This window comes from Copadichromis virginalis, linkage group LG2 (assembly GCF_057382275.1).
Source record: "Copadichromis virginalis isolate Kocher_CV1m ecotype Utaka linkage group LG2, C_Virginalis_male_GT1.1, whole genome shotgun sequence".
NCBI lineage: Eukaryota > Metazoa > Chordata > Actinopteri > Cichliformes > Cichlidae > Copadichromis > Copadichromis virginalis.
In genome coordinates, this window is record NC_140619.1 from 19,703,303 (window position 1) to 19,728,333 (window position 25,031).

The following is a 25,031-nucleotide window of genomic DNA, read 5'->3' on the forward strand; positions in this document are numbered from 1 at the left end:
GAATCAGATCTCTTTTGGAAGAGTTTCTGTGAAGTTCATCACATCAGTGTTGAAGAAAAGGTAAAAAAGTCTTCAGGACATTTCACCACTTTCTGAAAAATTCAAGCAAACATCATTGAGACAGTAGTAAGTAAACATATTTTTACATCTATCCTAAGTCTACAAGCACTCTGGTGTTTCTGTGATGATATGGTCACGAATGAGAGTGACACATTCACTTCCCCCTCAAGTGAAAACTGACATTCACATGTGTTCTGGTAATAGTTGATATTTCAGAGTCTTGAAACCTGAAAAATTGAAATAATCAGTCGAATCTAAAGGAAAGGCTGCGCTGCCAAAGAGAGCTACAGAAATCTTTTTCATTCCCGGTGCACAAACCAGCACTTGCTTCTCACTAATACGTACAAGGTGTCCTTCTAGAGTGCTGCTGTTTTGTGCTGGGTAATGGCCACACTGACATAGGTCTCTAATTCTCACATGGATGTAACATGGACGCTTGTGAAAGAGTCCTTGGTGTCACATTTAAATGCACTGGTGAATTTTGACCTTACGCTCGTCTCCTCTTCCTTCGACAAAGACTTTATGGCTGTTTAAAAGGGGGTTGTTATGTCTCAGCTTTCAGTACTTAGGTTATAGCAGTCTGCCAAATCATCACTGCTCAGTATACTCCAGCAAATCTGGAGCTGTGCAGATCACTTTGTGATGGGTTTGCATTCAGCTTTAACATACTGCTGCATATTGTTCAGCTGATAAAAAACCATTAGTACTTTGCTTAGCAATTGGCCATCACAAAAACAATGAGCCCGACAGGTTCAGATCAGCTGTAATTATGGCTTTGATAGCTGCAAGGCTAGACATAGTTAAGTAGGCATACTGTACCTCCCTCAGAGGAGTAAAGTTGAAGACGTGCAGAATACACTACTGTTATCCACTTCCCACAACACATCATGCAGCAGTTACTGTGTCCTCTTTCTTTTTCTGTGTGTTTGTCATTCATAATAAATTTTCTTCTCTGACGTCCATAGTCAAAAAGGAAACTGATGAAGACCAAGCTGCATGGAAAAGCAGGTACAGCTACTACAGATACATAAACGTGGCTAAAGTAGGGTGACCATATTTTGATTTCCAAAAAAGAGGAGCGTCTGTGAGCACAGAACAACCACTCACAAAGCAGCAAATTGAGGATGATGTCACACATAAGTAAGTAAGTAAAATTTATTTATATAGCACATTTTCACAGATAAAAATCAAGTTAAAATTAATTAAAAGCCCGATACCTTAGAACCATTAGAGTGTGTTAACAGCTCTGACACACTCATCATTCATGCCATTCCCGTCATTCTGTGTACCTGTAAAGTAGGAAGAGGATTATCATAAACTACACAGACTTTCTGACAGTCAGTCCCCAGATGCTACAAACATATTTGAGTCTCATTTTCAACACAAGGACTCCCCAGAGCTGTTTAGATATACAGGGAGTGCAGAATTATTAGGCAAGTTGTATTTTTGAGGAATAATTTTATTATTGAACAACAACCATGTTCTCAGTGGACCCAAAAAACTCATTAATATCAAAGCTGAATGTTTTTGGAAGTAGTTTTTAGTTTGATATCTGTGTGTGCAGGTGACTATTACTGTGCATAATTATTAGGCAACTTAACAAAAAACAAATATATACCCATTTCAATTATTTACTTTTACCAGTGAAACCAATATAACATCTCCACATTCACAAATATACATTTCTGACATTCAAAAACAAAACAAAAAAAAATCAGCGACCAATATAGCCACCTTTCTTTGCAAGGACACTCAAAAGCCTGCCATCCATGGATTCTGTCAGTGTTTTGATCTGTTCACCATCAACATTGCGTGCAGCAGCAACCACAGCCTCCCAGACACTGTTCAGAGAGGTGTACTGTTTTCCCTCCTTGTAAATCTCACATTTGATGATGGACCACAGGTTCTCAATGGGGTTCAGATCAGGTGAACAAGGAGGCCATGTCATTAGTTTTTCTTCTTTTATACCCTTTCTTGCCAGCCACGCTGTGGAGTACTTGGACGCGTGTGATGGAGCATTGTCCTGCATAAAATCATGTTTTTCTTGAAGGATGCAGACTTCTTCCTGTACCACTGCTTGAAGAAGGTGTCTTCCAGAAACTGGCAGTAGGACTGGGAGTTGAGCTTGACTCCATCCTCAACCCGAAAAGGCCCCACAAGCTCATCTTTGATGATACCAGCCCAAACCAGTACTCCACCTCCACCTTGCTGGCGTCTGAGTCGGACTGGAGCTCTCTGCCCTTTACCAGTCCAGCCACGGGCCCATCCATCTGGCCCATCAAGACTCACTCTCATTTCATCAGTCCATAAAACCTTAGAAAAACCAGTCTTGAGATATTTCTTGGCCCAGTCTTGACGTTTCAGCTTGTGTGTCTTGTTCAGTGGTGGTCGTCTTTCAGCCTTTCTTACCTTGGCCATGTCTCTGAGTATTGCACACCTTGTGCTTTTGGGCACTCCAGTGATGTTGCAGCTCTGAAATATGGCCAAACTGGTGGCAAGTGGCATCTTGGCAGCTGCACGCTTGACTTTTCTCAGTTCATGGGCAGTTATTTTGCGCCTTGGTTTTTCCACATGCTTCTTGCGACCCTGTTGACTATTTTGAATGAAACGCTTGATTGTTCGATGATCATGCTTCAGAAGCTTTGCAATTTTGAGACTGCTGCATCCCTCTGCAAGATATCTCACTATTTTTGACTTTTCTGAGCCTGTCAAGTCCTTCTTTTGACCCATTTTGCCAAAGGAAAGGGCGTTGCCTAATAATTATGCACACCTGATATAGGGTGTTGATGTTATTAGACCACACCTCTTCTCATTACAGAGATGCACATCACCTAATATGCTTAATTGGTAGTAGGCTTTCCAGCCTATACAGCTTGGAGTAAGACAACATGCATGAAGAGGATGATGTGGACAAAATACTCATTTGCCTAATAATTCTGCACTCCCTGTACTGGCTGTGCTTTTTGTTTTGCTTTATTTTTTATTATGTGAGCATATTGATTTAAGCCTTCTCTCTCTACACCAGCTCCAAGATGTTGGAGACATCTGGGTGGGGGTTCAATGTCTGTGGAAACAGAATAAATTCTTATAGATTTTTGGTACGCCTGCTGCTGTAGACAGCTTACTACAGCTGTTTGGGTTTTCTTGGGAGAAGGTTGTTTGTCTTTTTTATTCGTCAGAGGCCTACCTGACAGCGCTGCATGACAGCTAAGTATGTAAAGGCCACCTAGTTTCCAATAGTGCAAGGGTAAAGAGCTTGCCACAGTGTTACCAAGACAACAGCATCCTATTGAACATCAACTAGAGCGAGGAAAATGCTATCATGCTATCTTGTTTCTTCAAAGGCACAAGTCAACATATGACACTCTGCTTAGTGTATCACATAAACACACGCATATATTCATACTAGAATTGCACTAACATAAGCTGGAGATAAATGCATTTAAAATGCTGGAGATAGAAAACCAGGAGTTTCAGTTCACATAATAATGCAGAATTTAAAGCATATTGTGGAGAAGACAGGAAATGGTTATAGAGAGAAAAACTACAGCTGTAAAGTTTTAATGTGGGAATCTAAGTACTGACTCACTTTTTGAGAGTTGCCCAAGTGGCCCTATTAGGAACTGCACTAATGTAAAACTTTACCACTTTTCCCAACTGTTGGAACTTCTGCAGTTTATTTATTTCCAGTTTAATTTTTTGCCCTGGAGGTTCCAGCTTGGTTGAACAACTTAAGAGGTGCCTGCCACTGATGTCAGGGGGAAAAAAAGGACCAAGAATTACTTTTATCCCAGTCTTTAGACGTCTGAAGGACTTCCAGATTGCAGTCCTAAACTATATGCACCATCAAAGGTGTCCCTTTGAGGAGTGCCAGTTCGCTGTATGGATTCAACACTCAGTAGATGATGACGCAGCTTGCTAAATGCAACTCAAATCTGATGGAGCTGGATCTATACGAGGTGATAAAGGCCCTAGGCAAAGAAAAATATTAAGGACACAAAGCACCTTAGCAATGGCCTCTCTCTTCAGCTGTGGTGTGGGAAATGAAGCCTGAAGACCAGACAAAGAGTCTCACTAGAAGCTCATTTCCTCAGGCCATCAGAATTCCTAATGAGGACGATGCCCCAGGCCTGCATGGTGGGCCTGTAAGCGCAGACAGGGAAAATGCTCTATACCTAGTGTAGTCTCAGCACTTCCTTGAATAATGAATGCACAGTCACTGTTGCCATAATGCCACGAGCTTGCCACAAGCACTGCATCTGTATATCATCTACCTCAAGATAAATATTTAAACCCACATGTTGTTGGTTTTTTTTCTATTGATTATCAGTTAACTGCTTCAGTTTCTACCTTTGCATTTTTTTTACACAGATTATTCATATTTTGTATGCTTGCTCCACAGTCAGTGATGAAAGAAAGTTAGCACTTCACAGCAGTTTTATGGTACGCTGTTGACATATTTTCCAGTAAAAGCAAGTGTGAATATGACAACGGTGGAGTCCTGGTTTTAAAAAAGGATCAAAATGACTTGCAGTATGGTGCCGATTTGATTGTGTCAAGTGAATGAGGTGCAGACGTTGTTTTATTGGATTAGGCTGTGAGCTGATAATTAAAATAATTAGACTTGATTTTGTAAATATTATATATCACGCGCTCAGCAAGGGAAATCGTTGCAGCAGTGCAATCATAAATTGTGTGCCGTGTCACCAGCTTGAGATAAAACTAATGATTCCTGCAAACAAATTTAATTGTTCCAGAAGCAGAGAAAAAGAAAAACACTTTACTTTGAGTTGAGAAGTGCATAAGTGAGAGCAGACTGTGGACATATTTGCAGCCTGCTCTGTTTGTATACTCTCGCTGCAAAGGGGAAAATGAGGCCATGAAACTACCACTATATCATCTCTGTGCATTTATCACTGTGTTACAAGCAAAGAAATATGCACACTTTACTACATGGAGGCTACACACATAAAGGTGAAAACCTGCAGAATCATTAGCTGAATGTTTCTCAGAACAAAGAAATGATGCAGTGTGAAGTGGGCTGCATACTGTTTGTTTAGAGGAGTCACTGTTTCACTTTCTTTTGAAATCTCAATGTGTATGAGTCACATGACGCAATAAGTTAGAGTGAAGACACCTGCCTAATATTGTGCAGTTTCCCTTTGTGCAGCCAAAATGACTTTGACATTTTGAGGCATGAACACCAGGTCTCTCGTGGTGTTCTGTGTTGATAATGCTCTGATCCCTTTGGTCCTGTGGGCTGGATTGTTGGAGCCTGAGTGGATTCGGCTTGTTCCTGCAACGTGTGACCGCTTGATTGGATTGGAATCTGGGGTGTTTGGAGGCCTGGTTGACTCTGTGTCAGGTTCGTTGAGCTGTTCTTGAGAAGTTTTCACAGCCTACAGTGCTCTCTGAATCATATGATAATACACCAGACATCAGTCACGAGTGCAGAAAATGAAGATGCTTGTTATTTTCCATGAGCATTACTTTTCTGAATTGAAAGGTAACACCACCCTTTCTCAAAGTATGTTTGATTATCATGTGGTTAAATGTAACCGAGCATTTCCCAGCATTCCAGCATTAGTATAGTGAAAAGATAGTATAGCTCTCTCGTAATCGTGGTCACTCCAGTGCTTGGAATTTGGAAATGCTCCTGCTTCATAAGCATCAACAATTCTTTTCTCAAGCCTAAACTGATGCCTTTAATTTTTGGTGTGATGCTTTCTCACACCAAAAACTGTGGCGGATCTACTCTGGTGACATCATCTCCTTACGGTGAAGATTCAGGGTGTTTATTGTGACGGACAAACGAAGAGAACAGGAGATGGCTGACTGACTGAACAGCTGACTGACGGAACTGAACACACGCAATGACATGACATTAATGCAAGATGCTGGACTGAAGAAACCGAGGAACTTAAATCTTGAGATGTTGAGAGGTCTTGAGACTGGTTCTCTGTGGTGTCTTGTCTAGTGTGGACCTGGTAGGGGGAGAATTCGGAATAGGGGGTTGGGGGGGATTGGAGGGTATAATGGTTGTTACAGCTGTTCTGAAATCAAGATCAACTTTGCTGTTGCTAACTTTGTGTGTCATGGTTGAAATCAATAAAACAAAGTCGGAGAATGAATTCTAAATATGAGTGCATTCATAACGTTACCCCCCTACACAGCTTCAAAAAGTGGTTCAGCCCATACTCTTCCCTGAAATTGCTTTCTAAAGAAAAACAGTATGATCAGGAACATTGCGTTAAAAATCCTTACTTATTCAAAAAAGCACTTGGGAAAATTTGGACATAAATCTTATGCTATGACATTTTTTCCACTAAGTACATTGTAAACCAAACTGTTTGACATGATGTCTGATGCAAGCAAACTGTACATTTGAATGTACCCACTGAATCACAGGTACAATTATGCTTCCTAACCTATTTGTTTCCATGGTTCACCGTTGCAGTCATAATACCAGGAGGACACATTATCAACAAAACCTCTTCTGCATATAACCAGACTTTCCATTTTCTACAATTCTAATGGAAAGTTTCACATTTTGTTCATTTTTTCCAACAAATTCTGTCTGCTCTTCAGTTTTCCATAAGATTCCTGTACATCACTGAAATAGTCCTACCACCCTGGAATAAACAGCATCAAAGGTCTAATGGTCATGAACCATAAAGCTCATGAACATAAAAACAATCCTGTCCTTTAATTTTCTATTTAATTATCTCAGTTATTGCCTCATTACCTCCTCTGAGGAGGTTTGGTTTTTGGTAGTGTTTGCGTGCACGTCACTCTGTCTATAAACCTGATCCTGAGTGATTTCTGACTAAACTCTGCAGGCGTGTCGAGCGGTGTCATGTTACAAATCCATTAAACTTTGGCTCACATCCACCAAAGTCTTCAAGGTCAACTTAATTTGATTTATTGGTCAAAAAGTGACTTAATATAACTAATATAATCATTCTTACAATGTGGTGTGTATTGCTGACATATAGAAAGCACTGTATGAAGATTAAAAACATCACCTCACATTTGACCTCTGACCTCACTTTCACCTGCTTTTCCTTTCTTTCACGTTGACCCCAAAATGTATCTCTATCTTTGAAGAAAGTATTGCCAAGAGAAAGAGAAGCTGCCCAGTTATCTCAAAGTATTCTGTAGTGTAACATTATACAATAATATTATTTAATATAATAAACTTGAGTTATGTCCATGATCAACTCCCACATATGTTTTATGTATGTTGTATATCTTTCTCTAAGTCTTATAGCACTACAAACTAAATTCAAAGTAAATACTGCCCAGAGAGTGAGCTGCCTCCGAGGACTGTGTCTTGTTTGTTTAAGAACGTTGGGGTTTCATTCCCATCATTTCTGTGGTGGCTTCAGACTGCAGTGGTCTGACACGTGAAGGCTCCCTGGTTTGATCTCAGCAGGAGATGCAAATTCCTTGGAGGTTGAGTCAGGAAGGGCATCTGATGTAAAAATCTACCTGAGCAGTGAGCGAATGTGTGAATAAAGGAATAGCTGAAAGTAGCTTTTTTAATTATTATTACCAAACTTAATTTTTGTCTTCTTTTTTCTGTTTTCCAGCATCTCCTTTGTCCGGGATAATCTCAGTATTGTTTACCTGTGTTGTGTTGGATTGACAGTACACACATGTTCGATGGTCACAGATGAACTCCATGTTGGATATGATGAAACCCTGGAGTAAGCAGGATGCACTTCCTTCCCTGTCACAGTCATACCTGAGACACTGAGAACCAAGGTGACGGTGACAGATCTAATCTGGAGCCGGCCGCTAAAGTGCTTTTATCTCAACTCTCCGGAGCCCTGTGACGAAACCGGCCTCAGCGTTCCTTCGTGTTGCAGTCTCCTCTCCATTCTGTTTGTTCTCACCCACTTTTTCTTCCACCTGTTTCACTCCATCCTGCAGCTCCCTTCCATTGACTATTTTCTTTCCTTTTCACCCTTCTTATAACTTTGAGGTTCATTTATAGTCCAGCCTTTGTGTTTTCTCTTCAGTTCAGTTTGTCTTTCTCAGCATCTCTTCCTCTGTCATTTCCAGAATCTATTCTCTCATGTTTACTTCCTCTTCCTCCATGTGTTTATCTGTGTTTCTTTTCCCACCCCCTACTTCATATTTACCACCATCCCTACATTGTAACATTTTAACATTTCTTTCATTGCTCTGTCCCTTTAGTCTCCCTTCTGTTTCTCCATGATGCCTTTTACCTCATTCTCCCCTTCACTGCTTTGTCCTCCCTCTTCACCCCCCCCCCCCCCCCTTTTCCCTTAATCTCACCCCTCCAACAAGTTGGGCTCCAACAGACCTGATCAAACAGTCTCCCAAACCTCAGACCAGTCTACACAGTCGCTCTAGCGCAATCAGACCTGTTCACACCTCCTCCGTTACAGTTTCATGTGTGAGTAAGCATTTTATCACATAGGATGGAATAGCACGTTTGTGTATTAATAAAGTATGCTTGTGTTTGCCAGAGAGAATGAAAAGATGCTTCCTGCGAGTGAACACAAGGAAAAAGTAAAGCAAATTTGAGTTTAAGTAGAAAGTTCATAATCTCGGGTGTGTAAAAAGTGTTCACTTTTACTCGTGGTACTATATGACTGGATATTCCTACAGTAATAGGGTCATACCCACCTGACCTCCCACCATTTAAACCTCCTGTGCTGAATTAATATTTACCCACAACTGCGTTTGTTCTCGATTGATGTGGTGCAATTATCACAGCAGAAAAAAGTCATTGTCACTACTCTGACACATCAAATCAGTTTGTACTTTCGTTGAGCATAGCACTAGATCGCTCACTGTCCTGAATACTGTCAAGCTTTGTATTCGTGTTTTCAATCAAAATACTTCAAACTTTTGTCAAATGTGAATGAAAGAGCAAGGCCGGTAACACCGTCAGTGAAACTGCCCTTAAACTGAAAGCAGAGATAACCACATGTTCTCAGAAGAGGTTCAGATGAAACTAACAGAATTACAGGACATATTGTTGTGCATGTCATGGCTGTGTTAATTACACACAAGCATATACTACAAATATGCACCCATCAAACTACATTGTTAGGCACACCTTGCCAGTAAAAGGTTGGACCCATTTGCCTTGAGAGCTGTGTTCATTCATTCATTGGAAACATCCCTCACTCCCACAGACTTTCTTCCATGTCGACACGATAGCGTCACACAGTTGCTACAGATTTGTTAGTGGCTCTTCCAAATTTCCCATCCAGCCACATCCCAGGGATGCTCTACTGGATGGATATTTGGTGGCAGTGGAGGACATTGGACTACAGTATTTTTTCAGTTTAATTGAATTCAATTTTATTTTTATCGTGTCAAATCAATGAGAATCACCTCAAGGTGTTATTTTGTAAGAGGACCCTACTATAATACTCAGGGAAAACCAACAATCCAACAACCCTCATGAGCAATCAGTTGTTGACAGTTTTTTACAGTTGTTGTTGATCCCTTTGGAGAAAAACTATAACAATGACCAGTGATGTCACACACGTGACTGTAACTTGTTGTTATTGGTTACAGCGGATAATTTTATGATGTTTTAAGAATGTGCTGGATTGGATTTGGGGTTTACTGAATTTACTACTTTGACCTGAACTGAGCATTATTGGCTTTAAACGTGAGCTTTGTTCACTTCACCCTGTATTAGATCTTCACCTGAGTCTTCAGTTTGCTGGTTTGTATTTTAAACTTGATTTGAGAATCGATAGTCAAGACTTTAGTCAATTAATAAAGGTCCTAGGCTGTTGGCTTAATGGGATTAGAGATAAAGAATTCTCAAAAACTCATGCATTAAATATAATACACTTGCAATTACAGGGTTAAGGAAAAAGGAGTAGATTTGATCTGTTTTGACTAAAAAAAAAAATCAAAATTATTTTAAATGCCTCATATGCTGTAAACTGGGATCTTACTTATAGATTGAGTTTTAAAATCTACATCATTCTCACACAAGTAGGAAAGCATATGCTGTTATATATTTCTACAACATTACGTAGGTTAGAATAGGTGATTCTCCAACTCACTGGCTGATCTGATCAAATTTATCTCGGAATGACATTGTCTAGGAATCTATCTCTGTTAGAAAGCATCACACCAATCCAGCTAAGGAAACTGGCCATGAAACTTTTGGTTCTGTTCAATATATTTTTCAGCTTGTGTCAGCTCATCTATAATGCTTTTGAGACCCAAGGTTGCCATCCACTGTAATATATTACAGCATTACTTTGAACCTTGCATTATAGGGAAAAATAGCTGACTCAACTCTAGACTGACCATTTCATTTCATCTATAAATTAGAAGAAAAATGTTCTTGGCAGAATATTATTAAGTACAAGTATCAGTAGGAGTGTTTGAAAGTATAACGTGAACAAATAACGTTGCTTTTGTCATTTATTCATAGAGTAATTCAATATGCAGTCAAGTTCGTGGCATTTGCATCATGCAGCTGTGAGTATTTGCTGCGTTGTTCTTAACTAACTCCATTCCTCTGTTACTGCTCAAGTGGTCTTGATGAGCTAGTGTTTGTATTCACAAGATAATCTTTGAGTATATTGTTGTGAAAAATGAAAGTTTGGCCTTGCTTTTAGTTGAAAAGCTCAGATTCAATGCAAAAACACTCAATCTGTTCCAGTTCAACCAATCCTTTTTTTTCTGATACTGACCTCCATCCTCGTAGTGCAGAAAGTGAGAGAAAAGTGGAGGACATGAAGAGTTCAGAGAGTGTTATATTGAGAAGGATTTTGCTTGGATCTTGGCCTTAATAATAAAACCTTTTACCAACACAGTACGGTATGTGCTGGGTGAAAGAACAACATTTTGCAGTGGTTTGGAAAAGAGATTTTTCAATTATGTTTTAGGGTAAGCTCCAAGATATAAAATAGGATATTAAACAGAGTTAACACAAGCAAGCCCTGTGAAATACTAGATAAATGTCCAATATTTCATCCCACCTCTCGCTTTATGACAGCTGGGATAGGATGGATGGATGGATGAATGAATAATGACTAGTACACTAAATCAAATGAGATTTTTTTTACTCCTAAGTTCTTTTATGTCCCTCCTCTTGCTCCCAACCAGTCACAGCAAGTGGTTCTACCTCGTTGGGTGTTGTCTGGTTAGTGCAGCTTTCTCTCATATTGTCTGTATTTCTACTTCATTTTTGGTTCTTTACTCTAGGTCTTCAGCAAAGTATTGACATTTGTGAGGTCAGTCAACAAGAAGTCCTGGCTCACAGTCCCTGCTCTAACTCATCCCAGAGATGTTCTCTTGGGTTAAGTTGAGACCAGTCAAGTTCTTCCACACCAAACTCGACCTTGCTTTTTACACTTGTATGAAATCATGTTGGATTCTTTACACCACTGGATCTGACACTTTGCAATCACTTGGAGATATAAGTCTTGGATGCAGCTTGTTTGCAATGGAAACTCATTTTAATAAGCTCTCTGTGCACTGTGTTTGAGCTAATCTGATAAAGGAGTTTGAGGTCAACAAAGCGTAAATTTACTGCTGATTTCTTATTATAGTATTATATTATTAGAGATTTACATTTTTGCATCTCCCTTAACATTTACACTATTTACAACTCGAATAACGATAACGCATTGCAATATTTCTCCAGTTGTGCATAAAGAGCAATTTTTGTGTTTGTTTGTTTTTCTTATTTTTAAATCATTATGCCAAATACAAAGTAATATAAACATATGTGTGTAAAGCATATTGTGTATCCACCAATGGGCACTTCAGCTTCTTAAGATGATGTTACAGCATACTAATGTTCCACTTCACATTTTTATCCTTGGAGTCTAAGTAGGACCATATGATTCACAGTTCAAAATAATCCCTATTTATCTTAGACTGGGCTTTGAAGCAGGTCCATAATTCATCCAAAATCTGGAACGAGAATTTGAGCTGGCTTCACCCACACATTAAGCAAACTTTCATCTGACTGGCTGATTGGTATAAAGGCTGAGATGACCATATTAGGATATCCCGCTGATATCAAACAGAACCACAAGAGTAATGGAGCCCTTTGGGTCTTAGGTGTAACTTTTCCATAAATCAACAACATTATTTGGAATCTATTTTTAAACAAACAGATCCAGTTTATCTCCCATCAAAATTGGTCCTTTTCTAAGATTGGCAGAATACACAGTGGGGAGTGTTGTTAGCTCGCCACAGAGGAGAATGGAACTTAAGCTGTTTAATTGGATCAGGCAACAAAAGAATTGTTTACTGTTGTTGAAGCTTAAGAAGATCTGATCAAATCAAATCAAATCAAATCACTTTTATTGTCACATCACATGTGCAGGCACACTGGCACAGCACATGCGAGTGAAATTCTTGTGTGCGAGCCCCACAAGCACCAGAGATGTGCAAACACAACAACACAAACGAGCAAAATACAAGAATGGCCAACCTGAAACTAATAAATATATGTACAATATATAATAGTGTATGCATTTCTGGATGTGTATACTAAATATTTTCCTACATGTGTGTGTGTGTGTGTGTGTGTGTGTGTGTGTGTGTGTGTGTGTGTGTGTGTGTGTATACACATTTTTACAAATTAAATAGTAAAAAAAAAAAAAAAAAAAAAAAATAATAATAATAATAATAATAATAAAATATATAAAATATACAGAGTTGAATATGTGCAAAACAAGTGGCATTTATATGCAGTGTGGAGTGCATAATGTTGAAGTTCTAGTAGTGAAGCTGAGGTGTCTATGACGTGTTCAGCAGTCTGATGGCCTGATGGAAAAAGCTGTCTCTCAGTCTGCTGGTACGGGACCGGATGCTGCAGAACCTCCTTCCTGATGGAAGCAGTCTGAACAGTTTATGGCTGGGGTGACTGGAGTCCTTGATGATCCTCCCCGCTTTCCTCAGGCACCGCTTCCTGTAGATGTCTTGGAGGGAGGGAAGCTCACCTCCAATTATCCGTTCAGAGCACCGCACTACTCGCTGGAGAGCTTTGCAGTTGTAGGCGGTGTTGTTGCCATACCAGGTGGTGATGCATCCGGTGAGGATGCTCTCAATGGCACAGTGATAGAAGGTCCTGAGGATGCGGGGGCTCATGCCGAATCTTTTCAGTCTCCTGAGAAAGAAGAGGTGCTGCTGCGCCTTCTTCACTGTTTTGTTTGTGTGTACTGACCACGTAAGATCCTCAGCCAGATGTACTCCAAGGAACCGGAAGCTGCTCACTCTCTCCACAGCAGCGCCGTTGATGGTGATGGGGGTGTGTACTTCTCTGCACCTCCGGAAGTCCACTATCAACTCCTTTGTCTTTGCGACGTTGAGGGTGAGATGGTTGTCTTGACACCAGTGGGTCAGGGTGCTGACCTCCTCCCTGTAAGCCGTCTCATCACCGTTGGTGATAAGACCCACCACTGTAGTGTCGTCCGCAAACTTCACAATGATGTTGGAGCTGTTAGTGGCTGTGCAGTCGTAGGTGTAGAGTGAGTACAGGAGAGGGCTCAGTACACACCCCTGTGGAGCACCAGTGTTCAGTGTGATGGGGGATGAGGTGATGCTGCCCAGTCTGACCACCTGGCGTCTGTCAGACAGGAAGCTAAGGATCCAGGGATCTGAGAGACTGAGGAGGAGAAAGAAACAGAACAAGAGGAAATGAAGAGGAAGAGAGAGGTAACAGAGAGTTGGTAGATAATACAGGAGGGGAGGGGAGCGCTTAAAAGTAATGGCGACAAACAGACAGGATGGAAAAGAAAACATGCAAAGGAATACTGTTAGGAAATCAAAAAACAGGTTTAAGAGAGACATCAACCAAGAATAAAAGACGAGGAAGAAATGGAATATATGTGATTACTTGCACTCTGAGCCCCCGTCGGTAAATTAGAGGCAGGCCCCCGTGCAGACAAACGTGATGGCTTTTTTACTCTAATCAGATTGGAGCTCAAGGTTTGAGAAAAAAGGCCCAACATTCCTCTCTCTCTTTGCACACTATGACTGAATGTAAAATGCTGGTGTGTGCATATGGAGAGAATGCTCTGGGTGTATGTGTGGCAGATATTTTGTTTGTGAGTGATGAACTGGAATAGCCCCAACTAGCTGCAAATTCACGATAGACAGTAACAATCCCTGCATTCTGATTAAAGTAGCTTTCTGTGGACAACAGACATTTGAATATTATTTTTAATCAAAACAGTCTGACAGCATCAGAGGAGATCTTGAATGAGTTTCAACCCATGCACCAAATGTTGCTTCATCAAAGGGTTCTTTGCCTTCAGTGCTTCTACACTGACTGTTTAAATGTATGTAAAGCTGTAAATCTTATTCAACATAAGATTTAACATTATCAGGCATCATTGTTAAAGGTACTGTCAGACAGACTTATGACAGTGACACAGAGTGAAGAAGTGATATATGTGAAAAAAAATTTTTATGGGACTCAATCCTGTGGAAAAACTCAAAACCTTCATTCTATAGAAACTCACTAGTAAGTAACAGCCAGGTGTTGCTAGTCATATGCACTTAAAGAAGAAAATAAGTATTCCAGTGTCAAATGTGAGGTCATCTGTTTGACGGCTAAAGACTGAATCATACATTATGACAATGATCCCAAGAAAATCTAAAACAAAAGGACTGAAAAAGAAAAGAATTGAGATGTTGGAATGACCCAAACACCATCCAGACCGGATTAAAATGCTGTGCTTGTGACTGTAGTGTTTCAACAGGATTTGATTCATAGCCATTATATGTTATTAGGTATGACTTAAGCACCGATTATATGTTAAATGTACGTGAGTCTGCTAGGGTCCACTCAGGTCTCGGTGATGTAAATTTTGTCATCAGATGGTTAACATGCCCAAGTTTTCTTGGGCAAGATAGTCAAACCCGAGTTGCTTCCAAAGCATTCATCAAAGAGTGACAGAAAGCACTTAGAAATAGAAAACGTGGGTGTGTGAATAGGTGAATGAGGCTTTAGTGGTGGTGGTGGTGGTGGTGGTCAGAAGGGCCGATGGCGTGATATGGCAGCCTCGCTTCTGTCAGTCTGCCCCAGGGCAGCTGCGGCTACAACTGTAGCTTTCCTCCACCAGTGTATGAATGTGTGTGTGAATGGGTGGATGACTGGGTGTGTAAAGCGCTTTGGGGTCCTTAGGGGGGACTAGTAAAAGTATGGAAGAAATATAGTATCATCAGAATTCAAGTATTTTTAGACATTGAATTTATGACACTGAATTTTTATCCTCCAAATTTCCCTGCAAAAATATTCACCTGCAAAAATTCACCTGCAAAAAATTCACCTGCAAAAATTCACCTGAAAAAAATTCACCTGCAAAAAATTCACCTGCCAAAAATTCACCTGCAAAAATTCACCTGCAAAAAATTCACCTGAAAAAAATTCACCTGCAAAAATTCACCTGCAAAAATTCAACTGCAAAAGTGATGAACTTTAATGACCCAAGCCAGAGCAATCAGCACCAGATCGAGTCGAGTGGCTCTCGGCCAATTAAATTACGCTGTTTGATCACATGACACCGTTAGCCAGCAGTTTGTCTCCTAAAAGAGAGCTGTTTAGAGGTGAGTGATTAAGTTTTTCTCCTAAATAGAGATCATTACAGAACGCCTAGTCCTACTTAAAATCCCATTTATTTTTATTTTATCATCTACTCGAACTAAGGAAAACGTTTGACTAACTCAAAGACAATTTCCACGCCTCCCCTGCCTGACTGCAGAGGCAGTTTTGAATTTAGGAGCAGCAAGATGGAAGCGGCAAACCCTGGCGATTCTCCGGTAAGTATATTGTTTTTTATCTTCAAGTTTGTCTTTTGAAACGTTAATTTTATTTAAATCCGTTGCTCACGTATAAAGTACACAGACGGGGTCTTTGCTCAACTCGTCTGAGGCGTGTCTCACTAAGCGCTACATGCTAGCATCCTGCTAACCGAGCTACCCTTTACATGCTGTGCTTTAGAAAATAGGATACTCGTTAAAAAATACTCCGCAGATATTGATAGATAGACGAACACTGCAAATATAATGTTGTAAACGAAAACGGCCTTTGGTGAAGTGGTAAAATACACCATGAATAAAGCCATAGATTGAATGGCTGCCATGGTTGCAGAACGGCCTGATTTAATGACAAGAATGGGGAAGAGTGAGGCGAAGTGAACCAAAGCCACAAAACACGGTCAGACAAGGCGGCAAAAGGGCAGTGATCTGTCCGTCAGTATGAAGTTGGTGTGTGCTTTGGTGAACAAAAACTCGAGACCGGTAGCAGGAAGGTGGGAGACTCGTGTTTCACTGGAATAGTGGTGAATTAAAACATCCTTTGTTGGGGACATTTAGGTGTAAATGCATCCATAAAGGTGAGACAGAGGCAGACCAGACAGTGAAGAAAACAAGGCAAACATTAGAAATATTAAAACGGAAATATAGGATTAATATAACATACAATTGGGGAAAATGTAAGGAACACAATGTAAATGATATTGTAAAGTCATTAAAACAGCATACTCTGATTAAAAGAAACAGATAATTGGGTAGGATGATGATGATGATAATAATAATAATAATAATAATAATAATAATAATGTTAAAGAACATGTACAAGATGGGTATGTATACTTGTAGCCAGAACTTAACAACTACAAAGTTGTAGCATGCCAGACCATCTTGATTGAATGTAACTTCGCTCCACACAAGTTTTATGGTAGACATATTCATATTGGTATCTAATAAATGATTAATTCTTAGATTTTATCAAACGTTAATTTATAAATTGTTTCTGTCTTTATGTGTTTGTTTCAGATTATGCAAGATGTAATTATTCAGTCAGCAAGACACTTGCTGCAGTTACTGACATCATCCAACTGAACTGCTGCTGTGATGAATCAGAATACAAGGTTTACTTTAGCAAGACCTATGAGTTAATGCTACATTTAACTAAATTGTTATATATTTTGTGTCCAATATTGTCTCCATATGATTTTGTTTTTTGCAACATCTTGCAGAGAACAGAGTCAAGGTACCAGCTTGGTCAACCCTAAAAGACCATCTGTTCATCAAGATATGACCAGGTGAAAAAGTCATAAACTAAACACTCTGCATGAGCATGGAATTTAGGATGCAACTTTATATCTTACCTGCTCTACACTCAGGGCTTGAATTACAACAACAGTCAATCACATAAAAAAAAATATATACTTTTGGTAGTTCTGTGTCTCTCTCTCTCCTCCAAACCCAGATGGCTGCTGGTACTGAACCGGGTTCTGCTGGAGGTTTCTTCTTGTTAAAGGGGAGTTTTTCCTCTGCACTGTCACTTCATGCTGCTCAGTGTGAGGGATTGTTGAGGTTGAGTCCATATGTCCTGCGAACAACTTGGATAGAAAACCTGTGAGCTGCACTTGTCCTTGGTCTTCACAGCTCACCTTTTTACTGTTTATTGAATCAAAATTCTCCAGTGACATGGATTCTACATTGTAACTGATGTGATGTTCTATAAAGTGGTTTTAATAAAAAAAAAAAAAAGGCAAAAATTAGTTTGTTTCTTTATTCAATTTTTGAACAGTGATACTCATTCAGTAAATGCAAATTATTTACATGGCAGTGCACTATAGGCATAAATCTAGACCCCTAGATAAAACATGATGGCATTATAGCAGTGACAACTCCTCCACAGTAGCAGGTGGGATTTTTCTTTTTTGAGGACGGCTCCTTTTACCTGTCACTACAGATGGTCTGTTTGTTCTGATCAAGAGCCTTTTTTTGGGCAGCTGAAGAGGAGAAGTCTATCTTATGGCCAACCTCTGGCTGTATCTTGGTCATATTACCCAGCAAAACCCAGTATGCAGGTTCATCTGTAACAGTCCTTGTGCCACAGATCACTGTTGCTTCTACATTAAACAGAAGAGCAGTGACGTGGGTGCAGGTCTCCGTGACTCCGGCCTTACAGCTGCAGTGGGCGGCTTCAACCTTCCCTGTGATGCTCACAGTGACCCATGGCTGCAATGCTGGTTCATTCAGTCTTTGAGAGTGCAGGACCTGAAACACACACAAAGTTCTTGTCTTTAAATGAACTATGAGCCAAGGCTGACATAAATGTTTTATCTACTTAATCATTAATGTAACAGTGTTTAGAAAGTTAGCACATACATGTAATTTTTCATTTCTTTATGTGTCCATCTATAGAACGCTGCATGTTATAGTGTAAATCTGCCTGTTCTCTGTCAGAAACCTGCCTGCAGAAAATGAACCTAAAGGATGTAATGCAAGGATGTCATCACTTTCAAGATGGAGAAAGCATAAAGTGACAATTATGAATCACTTAATATGATAAGGAGATTCTGCAGGTCATTAATCAATGTATAAAATTAAATAAAATTATTTTTAGTGACACAAGATACAAATATGGAAGGAAGATGTATAATCGCTCAGTTTGGGGAAATTGTGGGTAGCCTGCAAGGGCCTCAACTTCTCCATACCCACAATGTGCAACAAATGGGCACAGCTATCTTCAACAGTGGAACATCGGCCAGTTACTTCCAACTTTAACGCAGCTTGTAGTCTTGGAGAGCAGCACACCAAAACTGCATGCACAACTTCTGCTAACAGTGGAAACAGATTAAGAAATCCATGCAAACAGATTCATAAACCGAAAGAATATTATTTTACAGGATTAATGATCATATCAGCCGCTGGCTGATCACAAACCCTGAGGGTGTATACGAGAAGCAGAAGAAGCAGAGGGGATATCCAGTTTAAGTTTAGATAGTATTTGTAAAGATATTGACCATATCCTTTACTGAAAGTGTGGATATAATGGATGGGGTAAGGTACTGACATGCTACAACTTTATAGTTGTTAAGTTCTGGCTACAAGTATACATACCCATCTTGTACATTTTTTTTATTTTATTATTATTATTATTATTATTATTATTATTATTATTATTATTATTATCATCATCATCATCCTACCCAATTATCTGTTTCTTTTAATCAGAGTATGCTGTTTTAATGACTTTACAATATCATTTACATTGTGTTCCTTACATTTTCCCCAATTGTATGTTATATTAATCCTATATTTCCGTTTTAATATTTCTAATGTTTGCCTTGTTTTCTTCACTGTCTGGTCTGCCTCTGTCTCACCTTTATGGATGCATTTACACCTAAATGTCCCCAACAAAGGATGTTTTAATTCACCACTATTCCAGTGAAACACGAGTCTCCCACCTTCCTGCTACCGGTCTCGAGTTTTTGTTCACCAAAGCACACACCAACTTCATACTGACGGACAGATCACTGCCCTTTTGCCGCCTTGTCTGACCGTGTTTTGTGGCTTTGGTTCACTTCGCCTCACTCTTCCCCATTCTTGTCATTAAATCAGGCCGTTCTGCAACCATGGCAGCCATTCAATCTATGGCTTTATTCATGGTGTATTTTACCACTTCACCAAAGGCCGTTTTCGTTTACAACATTATATTTGCAGTGTTCGTCTATCTATCAATATCTGCGGAGTATTTTTTAACGAGTATCCTATTTTCTAAAGCACAGCATGTAAAGGGTAGCTCGGTTAGCAGGATGCTAGCATGTAGCGCTTAGTGAGACACGCCTCAGACGAGTTGAGCAAAGACCCCGTCTGTGTACTTTATACGTGAGCAACGGATTTAAATAAAATTAACGTTTCAAAAGACAAACTTGAAGATAAAAAACAATATACTTACCGGAGAATCGCCAGGGTTTGCCGCTTCCATCTTGCTGCTCCTAAATTCAAAACTGCCTCTGCAGTCAGGCAGGGGAGGCGTGGAAATTGTCTTTGAGTTAGTCAAACGTTTTCCTTAGTTCGGGTAGATGATAAAATAAAAATAAATGGGATTTTAAGTAGGACTAGGCGTTCTGTAATGATCTCTATTTAGGAGAAAAACTTAATCACTCACCTCTAAACAGCTCTCTTTTAGGAGACAAACTGCTGGCTAACGGTGTCATGTGATCAAACAGCGTAATTTAATTGGCCGAGAGCCACTCGACTCGATCTGGTGCTGATTGCTCTGGCTTGGGTCATTAAAGTTCATCACTTTTGCAGTTGAATTTTTGCAGGTGAATTTTTGCAGGTGAATTTTTTGCAGGTGAATTTTTGCAGGTGAATTTTTTTCAGGTGAATTTTTGGCAGGTGAATTTTTTGCAGTTGAATTTTTGCAGGTGAATTTTTGGCAGGTGAATTTTTTGCAGGTGAATTTTTTTCAGGTGAATTTTTGCAGGTGAATTTTTTGCAGGTGAATTTTTGCAGGTGAATATTTTTGCAGGGAAATTTGGAGGATAAAAATTCAGTGTCATAAATTCAATGTCTAAAAATACTTGAATTCTGATGATACTATATTGCTTCCATATAAAAGCTCTTTACAAATACAGGCCATTTACCATTTTAGTATAAAGGAACCAATCTATAAAATGAAAATAACATTTTAGAACTGAGTAGCCACTATTATTTTCAACATAAATGTAGACAACACTAAGACTGTGATGACACTTTGATCACAGGGGAACTTTATCATCAAAGTCTGGGCTCTTCTCTTTGACTCAAACACACCCACAAACATACAGCAGCCAATAAAGAAGCAGAGATATAACCAGGACAGTGAACTGAGCTGAAAGCAGCACAGCTCATGAAGTTCACAGGAAATAGCCAATAAGAGTCTGTTATGACACCACAGATTTAACAAGTGAAGAATATGTAGTCAAGTGACAGTGCTGTTTAATTAAAGACAGGTTACAGCAAAAACTCTGCCTGCCTGCAACAAACTACTTGTTTAGTTTGCCACTTGCTTTAATTGGTTGCAAATAGAAATCCAGTGGCAGAGGATAAAGTGAGCCCTCAGTTCCCTTTTGGGTGAACTCAGTAAACTGTGTCCTGATGAGTTTATGCTCCCAGTTGCTAATTTCAAGCATACAAGATGAGCTCATTTTGTAAATTACAGTCCCCATTAGAGCAAAAAAAAAAAAGAGCTGGGTATGCTTTAAGCTGAGCTTTGACAGTCACGACCCTAATAGCATACAATGTGCCACCGTTGTTCAGATAGAACTTCATGTCATAACACCAAAATGCTCAGCTTAGGGCCTCACAACAGGACATCATTAACTAATGGGTGATGTTACATCCAGCATTTACAGTCCATTAGTACACTAACACTGAGTTTTATTAACTTGAAATCATTATTACAGTTCCATTTAATTGTATGTGTATGTAGTTCTGAATCACAATCAAGGTCCTTTGTAAGGTAAAGACCTTCTTTGAGCAAGCACTTGGTGACAGTGGGAAAGAAAATCTCCCTTTTAACAGTAAGAAACCTCCAGCAGAACCAGGCTCACGGAGACATGCTGTGGAAGGGAACCAGAGATAATTAATAACTATGATTGAATGCAGAGAGGTGTATAAACACACAGAGATTGAAAACAGTGAAGAAGAAATGCTCAGTTTAGCATGGGAAGCCCCGAGACGTCTAGGCCTATTGCAGGGTAACTTAGGGTCACCTGATCCAGCCCTAACTATAGTCTTTATCAAAAAGTAAAATGTTAAAGCTAATCCTTAAATGAAGCAGTTGTTTGTGTCCCAAAATCCAAACTGGAAGCACAGAAGAGGGGACTGAAAGCTGAAGCCTCTGGGAACCTGAGAGTCTGAGACCAAAGTAAGATGTAATAACCTGAGTTTACTCTGAAGATCAAGCAGGAAATTAGAAGTCATCCAGGTCTTTATGTCTTTAAGATATTCCTGCATTTTAACTAATTAGTATGTGCCATTTGGTTTCATGGAAACTTCATGCACAAAGGCCCCAGCCAGATGACGGAGTCAAACCCAGAATATTCTTGATATTAGGTAACAGTGCTAACACCCGTGCTACTGTGGCGTCATCATAGAGAGCTGCTATCTCTGAGATGGTCACCTCACACCCTGTCAGTTAACCATGGGAGAGAAGTCCAATCCACCTGCAGTTCAAACCTTTGGTTTAACAAAGGCAGCCAGTCTGGGGAACGCTGGCTTAAGGTGAAGGGGAAAGGATTTAAACTAGCTTCTTTTAGATTACTAAGTAAGGGACTGCACAAAGCCCAGGTGTAATATACAGGATTTTGAACAGTGAATAAAAATATGGAGTAGAAAAAATCTGAAGAAAATGCTTGAAAATGTGTTAAGATCTGACATATTTATGAAGAACACATTGTTAACATGATTTTAAGCATATTGTTGGATGTATGTTGACTCACAGCAGATTTGACTGACTTAGAGACACTGTTACTGGCGTAAACAGAGGCACTCTGGAGAAAACTAAGTTGTTTGGTATTATGCTGCCTGAAGCTAATCTCCTCTAAACTTCAACAGAAAGTGATATTCAAACTCCAATACCTGCCCCACAGTGATTTTGCAGACAGCGTAGTCTTGAGCCTCATTTCAATTTGCTTGTGAGTTTCAGATAATCTCAGATTTATTATTTGTTTGGTTGTTTCCACTCTGAAATATGTGGTTTGACAAATGACACGCTTGTATCACACCATTTCACTTGTCGGTACTCTCTACCCCTTCTTATAAAGTATCTCTTCACTGCCTCAAACCCTATAACGGATGATGCAAGTTCACACCAATAGATGGCAAGACTCATTAAAGCCAGAAGACCTTTAATCAGTCCCACAGATTATAAACTGTGAAACTCTAAAAGTAGATACTGAATTCAGTGAGAAATGAACTTTATAATTACATTACCATATCAGAACGAGTTTTTACGTTTTATGACACTACACTGGTGGCACTAATCATATCAGAGGGAGACGGGTCCGCCAATAGGGCTGAGGTCCAACAACTGGTCACGTGGTGCTCAGAACAGAATCTGGTTCTTATACTAAGAAGAAAAAAGAAATCATCATGAAACTGGTCTGCCAACGCTACAGCTGCAGTTCAGCACCACCACAGAAAGCATCCTGGTGGACTGTGTAACAGTGTGGTATACTGGATGCTCTGCAGCAGATACAAAAGACTATCCACAGGGTAACAAGCACAGCACAAAGACCACTGGTACAGGTGACACACCTCCCAAGAGCTTTAAAAACACTAAGGATAGTTCCCACTCTAGACACTTGCTGTGTGACCTGTTGCCCTGTGGTAGATACTACAGGTCTGTCAAGACAAGGACAGTTTTTTATCCAAGTACAGTCACTGTTAAAAATCACTTTTATCACAGTGCACCATTGTACTTTTTATTTGATATTTGACTGAATATCCATAGTTATTTATTATATTCCACTTGAAAAAGCCTGCCTTGCTGCTCAAATTACTTTGTTTTATTGTGTGAATGGTACTTTTTTATTTAATCTTAGTGGCACCTCATTGTCACAGTGTCTTATAATGCAGTGATCCAGATCCAGCTTAGCACAACTGAAATTATAATAGATGCCTAAGACATAATTGATGACTACTTTATGATGTAGCATAGAAGACCCCAAGGTGAGAAGCTGGGCTGCTGCATGAACAATCAGAAGCACTCTTCCTCCTCCTTGATAGTGGTACGAGTGAATCAGGGCAGATACGAGAGCTAGGTCCAATAAGGAGGAGACGAGGGGTGCAGCTGAACACTGAGCTTTTCCTAAGAAGGTCCTAAATGAGTGAAGTGACTTGGAAGCATCTGCGTGGCAGCCGTTATAAGAGCTGTTCAAATTCTCCAGAAACTAAGGAAAGGTATTTTAGTGCTTCCTCTTATCGCCTCTTTTAACAAAGGATACACTAGACCTTTATCAAAGGAGATAATTACAACCCATAATTCATAGCGACATACCATCTGACTGTTAATTAAAATGACCAACACAACTGACAAAGTGGTGCAGATCGTGTAAATATTAATTAACAGTCTGTTTTCCATTTCATGCCATGACCTGCTGATATGAATTTCTGAACATCACACAGCTGTAATCTGCTTCTTGTTGAGGTATTGAGTTGCATTTTTATGAGCTTTCTAAATCAAGATAATGAGCTATATGAGTTGATCACAGGGCATTTGAACTTCACAGTAGTCGAGCTTGCATTAGTCTCTCTCTTTTTCTTTAATAAGCAACCTTTGTAATGAAGTCAACTTTTTGCAGATTGTTCACATCTTGATGGCGAGCTTGAAACAACACAGAAAAAGCACACTGTGGTGAAGTGAGGCCCATATTTTTGTAGTTCATCTTCTGGACATTGTAGTTTCAGCACAGCAGACTTATTAATTCTCCTTTACACCTTTCCTTGGCCTCATAACATTTCCCTCCGATGTCAAGGAAAAGTGATTAGGAAGAGAAGGTAGGAGGTAATTTTTTGGAGTATTTGACCACATCCCAGGTAATCTAATACAACAGTGGCTGCAAGTTTAGGATGCTGCAGACACTGACAGTAACCTTGTTTCTCTTTATGAAGTGGTGGGGAAGCAGGCTTAGATGGAGGAAAGAGACAAGCCAGAGCTGGTGATTTGCTAGGGGGCTGAAAACTTAACCAGCCAACCCTAACTACTGGGTGGAATAATAAATAATAATAAAGAAAGCTTTGCTTGTATAGTGCTGTCCAAAACCTAGCTGCAAAGGGCTGTGTGCAATAAAATAGATAACAAAGAAACTTCGTAAAGAAAACTGAATCCGTGAAGGCCCTTAGGACCCACAGCCAACTTCTTATATGCGTGCTGTGCTATAAAAGTATTTGCCCCCTTTTGCATATTTGTCAGAATTATATGCTTCAGCTCTTTAATACCAGTATTTCTTTCCTGACATTGTGTTTATCACATCAACATTATGGTTCACTTAAAGGAGTTTCACACTGTGTATCCTCACTTCACTGTTCTCCCACCACCCTTTGTTCATCTTTAATCTTCCCCACAATCTAAGCTCTCACATGCAAATGGAGACAACAATGACACAGAGGAAAGGTCTTCTCCAGAGTGTCAAAGTACTTTGCATGGCAGA

At 39.7% G+C, this 25,031-nt stretch overlaps 1 long non-coding RNA gene across 3 annotated transcripts; it reads left to right on the top strand.

Annotated features, from left to right (window-relative positions):
- Window positions 1-15,515: 15,515 nt before the first annotated feature.
- On the top strand, window positions 15,516-17,573 carry LOC146717183 (uncharacterized). Of its 3 annotated transcripts, none has more exons than XR_014922894.1 (4): window positions 15,516-15,639; window positions 15,740-15,852; window positions 16,870-16,964; window positions 17,073-17,573. It is a non-coding gene; the product is annotated as an uncharacterized LOC146717183 (long non-coding RNA). The 3 variants fall into 3 exon arrangements; XR_014922890.1 differs by having other exon boundaries at window positions 15,795-15,852; XR_014922886.1 differs by having other exon boundaries at window positions 15,516-15,852.
- Window positions 17,574-25,031: the final 7,458 nt, after the last annotated feature.